The sequence below is a fragment of the Eutrigla gurnardus genome (assembly GCF_963514095.1).
Source record: "Eutrigla gurnardus genome assembly, chromosome: 7".
In the NCBI taxonomy this organism is placed as follows: domain Eukaryota; kingdom Metazoa; phylum Chordata; class Actinopteri; order Perciformes; family Triglidae; genus Eutrigla; species Eutrigla gurnardus.
The window spans coordinates 11,732,548-11,739,539 of NC_139921.1; the positions used below are offsets into that span (position 1 = coordinate 11,732,548).

The 6,992-nt window shown below is 43.6% G+C and overlaps 1 long non-coding RNA gene across 1 annotated transcript; it reads left to right on the forward strand.

The window, feature by feature from the left end:
* Positions 1-332: 332 nt before the first annotated feature.
* LOC311015528 lies at positions 333-1,207 on the forward strand. The gene is made up of 3 exons (XR_014597361.1): positions 333-560; positions 673-766; positions 1,120-1,207. It is a non-coding gene; the product is annotated as an uncharacterized lncRNA (long non-coding RNA).
* The last annotated feature ends 5,785 nt before the right edge of the window (positions 1,208-6,992 follow it).

Below are 6,992 nucleotides of genomic sequence, written 5' to 3' on the forward strand. Positions count from 1 at the left end.
CCCTGCTGCGCCGCCACACCCGTCTTGGCGCAGGCGATCCACCAAACTGCCAAACTGACGGTGCGCAAGGCTGCGCGGGTCGAAACTTGCATTGCACCGGCTCCGCCACCCTCCGCCGCCCTGCGCTGCGCCACGAAACTAGGGCCCTAAGTCTTGTCTAGATAGCTTGTTGTTTAAATTCTTGTGAAGCTGTTCATACTGAGTGGGCAATTATCTCGTTTCAGTCATCTCAGCTGTAGTGAATAGACTTAATTGGAGGGAGGGGCTAAACCTGCATCAGGTAAACCAAGCACTTAAGAGCTTGGCTGTATTCGAAACCGCATACTATACTGCTAGTACGTACTGATTTGGCCAAAATGTAGTATGCAGTATGCAGTATGCAAACAAAAGCAAAATCTGCAGTATGCGAAAAGTTCCCGGATGTCGTACTGATTCAGAGAATATTTCCAGTATGCATCCGACCAGTCTACTCTGCCTACTGTTTCCCACAATGCAATGCGCTGGAGCCTGGATAAATCGAGTAATGGCGGAGCAAGAGAGCATTCCAGGGGAATACAAATGTAAGTATCACATTTAAATTACCTCCTTCTTAATTTGGTGTACCCGAGTGATCAGAAAACAACAAAACACTAATGTAACGTTACGTATCGTGTTTTATTTCTTTTTAATTAGGGACAGAGCAGGACACGGAGCGACTGATCGAGTGGCGCGCAGCCAACGACAGCCTTTTCAGCGGAAGGCGAAATGCCGCCCAAAAGGGTTTCGAGTAAGTTTGGTTGTTAATAGTTGAATAATTGAATAGTTAAGTATATAAAAGCTAAATAGTTTACATGTTACGGCGCGCATTTCTGTCACGGTGCCGCTGAGACGAGGGACAGTCGGTAGGGATATCGGTTCGTGGGCGCTGATGTTGCTCGGGAGAGGGAGGGACAGAGGGAGACGTGGTAGCTCCTGCAATAAGTCAGTTAACCATCATAATTACTCGGAAGCCGTTTAATGAAGGCGATAGTCTTACATAATTCATCTTGTCGTGCTCCTCTGTTAGATTTTAGAATTATAATACCGGTACGTTGGATTAACTTGTTGTTGAAGTAACTACGTTTATTTTATTTTATTCAGAGAGTTTGTCAGAGTGAATGCCTTGGTGGGGAAGGTGGAGCCCACCAAGGTAAAAAGAAAATGGGAGAACCTGAAACAAAAATATAAGGTAAGTTATCAAGCTGGCAAAGTGGCCTCCACACGTTCTGTTAGACCTTCTGCAATGCAATCACTTGTCAACACAGAGTACATGTCTTGTACACAAGACATGTTAAATTAGAAAATATAAAAGATAAATGAGGTTGGATAAATGTTTAAGATGCTTCAAGTGTGTGTGTGTGTGTGTGTGTGTGTGTGTGTGTATTGTGTTGTGTAGGAGTTGAAAGCCCCCAAGACAGGAGTAAGCACAGAGGGAGGAGAGGCCACTGCCGCATCCTGGAGGTGGTTTAAATTGATGGATGAGTTTTTGGGCCGGAGGCCCAGCATTGTGCCTCCGGTCTCAATTGATTCATCCAGCCAGGATGTGGTAGTGGCCTCTCCTCCCTCTCCAAGGGAAGCCACCTCAGAGCCACCAGTGGCCAAGAGGAAGAAGGGGTCCGAGTGGTTTCAGCTTATCTCTCAAGTGTCAGAGAAGGATGAGGAGAGGGAAAGAATATATATGGAGAGGGAGGAAAGACGAGAAAGAGAAGCACTGGAGAGAGAGGAGAGGAAGGAGAGAGAGCGATTGGAGAGAGAAGAGAAGAGGGAGAGAGAGCAGCTGGAGAGAGAGGAGAGGAAGGAGAGAGAGCGATTGGAGAGAGAAGAGAAGAGGAAGAGAGAATGGAGAGAGTGGACTGAGCACAGAGAGAAAGAAAATGCAGAAAGGGAGGAGAGAAGGGAGAAGTCATTGATGCTGATGTTGGAGAAAGTTTAAAAAAAATAAATTGCATTTGTCTGGTTATATTTGTTTCTAGTGTCACTGGTGTTCAAATTATGTCATCCCAGAAAACATATTCATATAACATTTATGCAAGATGTCATATAACAGTATTACATCTTGCATAAATGTTATTGTATGTTATATTTTGTATCACAATGAAGGTGGATGAGGCACATTGTTTAAAAAAAAAAAGATTTTGGGAGAACACGCATGACATTAATTGCCTAGTTGCTAATACTGTTTTGAGAATGGTTACTATTAACCCTCAGGTACATTTCCAAAAATTCCTGGCGAGGCAGTGCCATTCTATTTGTATAGTAGATTTTATTTTTACAGTTTGTCTTCACAGGGCTTATACTTATGTCAACTATATACAAAATAATATATACAAATAAATTCTTTATGACTAATAGTCATGCTCCTGCAGTGCAGGGATAACGGCTCCAGGAGCTGAGACCTCTGCTGCCAGTCTGTCTCTGACATTGTCCCCTGGCATTTGGTCTCCGGGCCGGTATGCCTGCTCCTCCTCGTCTCCATGGTCCACCCCTTCCTCCACATCTGGCTCCACCAAATCCCCGTTGTGGATGGAGAGGTTGTGGAGGAAGGCACAGGTGGACACCACCACCGGGACAAAGGTAGATTTAACCTACAGAAACAAAGAGGTGAGTTATGTAACTGCATAAAGTTATTAAACCAAAATCATTTTAATCCTAATTTATTAAAATGCTGTGTAAACAATTTTTTTTTTACCTGTACTTCTGTATAATGTACTGCTCAGCTGTCAGCCATTATGTACTAGTTACATTTACACACATCTTATGCTCTCTTTTACCTCAAGAGCCTTCAGGAAGATGCTGCGCCACCGGGTTTTCATGCCCTCTCCACCACACATCTGGCCCTGGAGTGATGCCGGTTGTACCTGGCCTGCACAGGATTCTGCACCGGCTCCCTGTACGGGGTTATGAGGGAGATAGGTGTCACCAGGCAGGGATAACCCCCATCCCCAAGGATGATCCAGCCCGGAGGAGGGTAGAGCTGCTGATGGTACATCGAGCTCCACCGCAGGACCCGTGGACTGCACCAGGTAGGCCTGTAAGTAGTGGTCGTGAAAAAAAAAGAAAATGAGTACTTGATTGTAAACACTTCTGATACAGACCTTTTAAATCACAAATAAAAGCAATCGATATTCCTCAAAAAAATTTAAAAATCACATATCAATGTAATCCAGGTCAAAGTAATTAGGCCTATTATCATTCTGTTAAATATTGATTTACCATCCATACCAGTGAATGTGTTCAGGAAGAAACCCTTACGATCACAGACCACCTGAAGCTGGATCGAGTGGAAAAGCTTCCTGTGTAAAAAGAAAAATTAAAAAAAATCACTAAATAGTTCACATTAACATTAGAGCTGCAACAATTAATCGATTAATTGAACAATAATCGATTATTAAATTAATCGTCAACTATTTTGAAGTCCAAATTCTCTGATTCTAGCTTCTTACATGTGAATATTTCTGGTTTCTTTGTTCCTTTATGACAATAAACTGAGTATCTCTTTGGTTTGTGGACAAAACAAGACATTTGAGGACGTCATCTTGTGGTTTGGGAAACACTGATTGATATTTTTCAACATTTTTTAACATTTTATTGACCAAACAACTAATCGATTCATTATTTAAATAATCTTCAGATTAATCAATAATGAAAATAATCGTAACCTTAACCTAATTAAGATGGGATTAAATAGAACTTTGTATGCAGCATACCTATTCAGGTAATCATCCTTGTTTGCTGCAGGTGGCTTTATCCTGACGTGCGTCCCGTCGATGCAGCCAACAACACGGCAAAAGGCACGGGAGCCAGCAAGGTGGGCAAAGCCTTCCCCAATGCCCTCCAGCTCATCTGCAGCAGGAAAATGCACCACCCTGGCATAGATGGCCATGATGCTGTCTGCCACCCGATGCACGATATCGTGGACTGTGCTGGTGGGGATATCGAAGGCCTCCGATACCACCCGATACAAGGTGGCACTGGCCAGCCAGTAGAGGAAGACTGCAACCTCCAGGGCGTCTCCCCATCCGTGGTCCTTGCCACACCCCAAAGCCTGGACCAAGGCATTTACTGTCCGCCTTGAAAGGCGGAAGTCTCGCCTTAAGTCCCCCTCTCCCAAGAAGAGGCGGACCACAGGAGTCCGGGCATTTAATTGTAAATATTGCCCTCGAGGCGCAGCCTGTGGGAGCAGGGGCAAATGTTTTTTCTTTGTTGTATCACTTCACATGACTGTTCAAGTTCTCTTATTTTAAGTTAACTGTTTCAAGAAGGCCTTATGAATTGTTTCTTAATAAACGTGTTTATCTCTGAATATTATTTATTGACTTATCTGGCACAACTGTATGCCCAGGTTAAGAACTACAACTGCCCCTAACTGACACTTATAAATGTTTGGTTTACTTACATTGGCTTCATATTCATATTCACATATGATTGAAAGAAGATTCATCCTGGTCCTCTCCCTCCGTCTTCTTTGTGCCACATTGTGGCCTCTCACAACTGATAAATACGACATTTACAGTATCTATTTTGCTGTTTTCAATTTTCTCCTTTGTCTCCCTCAGTTTTTTCCTGCCTCTGCTCACCTTTTATACTGTCCATAAGCCTCATGACGTCGTCACGTACTCCGGAGCAGTACGGCGTTTATATTTGTTTACATAAGTACAGTGCATAGGCTACTTGGTTATTGTGACGAAAGCTATATAGGTACAATAGAAATCCAGGCTGTTGTACATATGAAATGAAAAAAAGTACTCTGTTAATTCAAACTTTTTTTTATTAATATTTGGTGATTTCTGTACATGCAGAGCTCCCGAGACAGCGCTATACTGTATACTGTCCACTACAAACAGCGGTTAAGATAACTGGCTTGCTGTCTCCCCCGGGACGACGATGCATGTTGGCCGGCGGAACACCTCTGGAGACGGGCTGCTGCCTCTGAGACGACCCGCTCCTTCCGGAGCTTCACTTCTCCGAAAACATTGAGGCAAATTACTAAACAGCCGTCATTTGGGTAAACTAACCGCACATTGGGGATCTAAACGGTTACTTTCTCGCATGAAAAAATATTAAAATTTAATAAAGTGGGACTTCCGGTGGAGCAAGACGACGAGATGGCTGCATGAGCTCGAGCTCCCGATAGCAAGTTAGAATTAGCCCCCCTGAATTCACTATTGCTGAGCAATTCATAGAAGAATTTTACTTTGGAATGAATAGGGGAGTAACAACTAAAAGTCAAACGAAACGTGACATTCAAGAAGGGAAGAATTCACCGGAGATGGCCGACACTCAGTGTGCTAACGACGACAACCCTGTGGAAAACATGTGCTCCGTGCTTCAAACTATCAGTAAGGAAATACGCGACTTCAGGACTGAGCACAAAGTGGATCTACACACTCTCAAAGAAGAACTTAAGGAAGACATGAAAAATGAACTCAAAGATCTCAAACAGGAAATTTACCAAGCACGGATCAATGAGACTGAGTCGGCTAACACGGCCATGAAGGAGGCGCTCATTAAGTCCATGGAAAGACAAAAAACAATGCAGGAAAAGTTGACAGATATTGAGGGGCGGTCTAGGCGGAATAACATTCGCATTTACGGCGTACCCGAAGGGAAGGAAGGTAACTCCGTGCCTGACTTTGTGGAACTTCTGAAAAGTGAGCTTGCACTGACAGCGGATAATAGCCTGCACATTCAGCGCGCACACAGAGCTTTAGCCCGTAAACCGGAGCAGAACCAGCCACCCAGGTCTATAGTGGTAAATTTTTTGGAGTTTAATACCAAAGAAGCAGTATTGAAAAAAGCCTGGGGAAAGAAAATTGTCATTCCATCATGACTATGCCACAGAAGTTGTTAAGAAGCGCAAGGCATACACGGGGATAAAGAGGCTCCTGAAAGAGAGAGGAATTCGTTTCCAGACTCCGCTGGACAAGATGCGCATTCACTGGGACTCGGGAACACGCACCTACGAGAGCGCACAAGACGCAGCCCAGGAGCTAAGGAAGAGGGGCTACTCAGTGGAAACACCAGGCAGCAGCGCCGCCAACCCGAGCCGGGAGATGGAACGGCTTCTTCGAGCCCCGACATGGCAGCGAGCCGGGGAGATGAGCACAGATGCTGTGGTCCGCGCGAGGGAAAGATTACAGGAGTTTGAGCGGATTCCCCCCAAGTAATCTTTATTCTCTACCTTGTCACGGTATGTGGTTGGCTCCTTAAAGAAACCAGCGGTGAGAAGTTAATATTTTGACTGATTTATCACTCCTGCCTGTGATGAGACTTAAACCGTTATGGAAAAAAAGAAAAAGGAAAATATCCGCACTTCATTCTTTATTATTTATTATTTGATTATTGCACTCAAATTATGAGTAACAGACAATCAACACGAGTATGTTTTAATTTTGAGGGATATCTTATTTTCATTCAAATATGGTTTGGCAGGGCAGCTACTTTATTATTATTATAATGTTTTCAAATATATATTTTTTTTCTTCTACGCTGGTATATGGGGCCAAAATAAGTCAGACCAATGCTAAAGACTTCACTTGGTATACAAAATACATGCTATCGGATGACGTTGGACTGCTAGGATGTGTGAAATTGCGTGTTTCACCTCTAGTGAGGGGCCCTCCAGGAGGAGGATCTCCCCTCAGCCTACCAACGGGGACTCAGGGTGGCGAAGAATCACCCCAACTTGGGAGTCAAATGTTTTTTCTTTGTTTTTTTCAGTTTGCACACGTTGTCCAGATGTTCAGGTCTGTGCAGTTTCAAGTTGTCTGGAGGCTAAAGAATGTAACATGGGATTGGATCATTTAAATGCCATATAATAATATAAAACTGGTGTCACTTAATGTAAATGGGATGAATAATCCAGTCAAGAGGAGCAAGGTCCTGGCTAAATTGAAAAAAGAAAAGGCTCAAGTATTATTTTTGCAGGAAACTCACCTGCCTCAACAAGAGCATGAAAAGTTAAAACGCTTTGG